Source organism: Myotis lucifugus, unplaced genomic scaffold (assembly GCF_000147115.1).
Source record: "Myotis lucifugus unplaced genomic scaffold, Myoluc2.0 scaffold_98, whole genome shotgun sequence".
In the NCBI taxonomy this organism is placed as follows: domain Eukaryota; kingdom Metazoa; phylum Chordata; class Mammalia; order Chiroptera; family Vespertilionidae; genus Myotis; species Myotis lucifugus.
The window spans coordinates 1,155,133-1,156,868 of NW_005871146.1; the positions used below are offsets into that span (position 1 = coordinate 1,155,133).

At 47.6% G+C, this 1,736-nt stretch overlaps 1 pseudogene; it reads left to right on the forward strand.

The window, feature by feature from the left end:
- LOC102421995 lies at positions 1-977 on the forward strand (annotated as a pseudogene).
- The last annotated feature ends 759 nt before the right edge of the window (positions 978-1,736 follow it).

The following is a 1,736-nucleotide window of genomic DNA, read 5'->3' on the forward strand; positions in this document are numbered from 1 at the left end:
ATGGTGAAGGTCAAAGTGAATGGATTTGGCCATAATGGGCACCTGGTCACCAGGGCTGCTTTTAACTCTGGCAAACTGGATATTCAATGACCCCTTCATTGGCCTCAACTACATGGTCTACGTGTTCAAGTAGGATTCTACTCATGGCAAATTCAAAGGCATAGTCAAGGCTGAGAATGGGAAGCTTGTCATCAATGGAAAGTCCATCTCCATCTTCCAGGATCGAGATCCCGCCAACATCAAATGGGGTGATGCTGGTGCTGAGTATGTTGTGGAGCCCACTGGTGTCTTCACTACCATGGAGAAGGCTGGGGCTCACTTGAAGGGTGTAGCCAAGAGGGTCATCATTTCTGCCCCTCCTGCAGATGCCCTCATGTTTGTGATGGGTGTGAACCATGACAAATATGACAACTCCTTCAAGATTGTCAGCAATGCCTCCTGCACCATCAACTGCTTGGCCCCCCTGGCCAAGGTCATCCATGACAACTTTGGCATCGTGGAGGGACTCATGACCACAGTCCATGCTATCACCGCCACCCAGAAGACCGTGGATAACCCCTCTGGAAAGCTGTGGTAGATGGCTAAGAGGCTTCCCAGGACATCATCCCTGCTTCTACTGATGCTGTCAAGGCTATAGGCAAAGTCATCCCTGAGCTGAATGGAAAGCTCACTGGCATGGCCATCTTTGTCCCCACCCCCAATGTGGCGGTTGTGGATCTGACCTGCTGACCAGAGAAAGCTGCCAAATACAGTGACATCAAGAAGGTAGTGAAGCAGGCAACAGAGGGCCCTCTCAAGGGCATCCTGAGGATCAGGTTGTCTCCTGTGACAGTGACACCCACTCCTCCACTTCTGATGCTGGGGCTAGCATTGCCCTCAATGACCACTCTGTCAAGCTCATTTCCTGATATGACAATGAATTTGGCTACAGCAACAGGGTGGTGGACCTTATGGTCCACATGGCCTCCAAGGAGTAAGAGAGGCCCTCAGCTGCTGTGGAGTCCTTGCCCCAAATCGATCCCTCAATACACTGAGAACCTCCTGACCTCCACAGTTTCCATCCTGGACCCCCTGAAGAAGGGGAGAGGCTTAGGTAGCCCTACCTTATCATGCACCATCAATAAAGTTTACTGTATCTGCCCCAAAATTGAGGGAGTAATGGAAACCCTTGAATGTGTAGCCAGTTGGTCATAAGTGTGGGTGGCCTAGGAACCCCAGAGTTTGCACCTGGTGTCTGAAGTGACGCCAGTTTTGTAGAGAACTGTGCCCTGAACCTGTAAAGTTGGACTTAACTCTGGGTAGTTAGTATTAGAACTGCATTGCAGACATTACTCTGTGAACTCTAGAATGATAGAGCCAAAAGGAAAACCTTATTAACAATCACAAAAGTATATTAAGTCAATTGAAAGATAGAAACTAGAGCTGCAGAAACTTGAATCTGATTCTCCTTCCATTAGAACAGGCTCCTTCTGTGAGATTCAGCAAGTAAGCTACATCTGAGCTTGGTTTCTTCATGTTCAAAATAGAAATCGATTCTGTAAATCAAGGGTTGGCAAACTTTTTCTGTAGAGTCAAGTAGTAAATATTTTAGGTTTGCACCCCATGCAGTCAGTCTCTCTCTCTCTCTCTCTCTCTCTCTCTCTCTCTCTCTCCCTCTCTCTCGTTTGTTTATTTGTTTGTCTAAGACATAAGTCTTAAAATGTAGAAGCCATTTCTCACTCACAGGCTAGATCTGG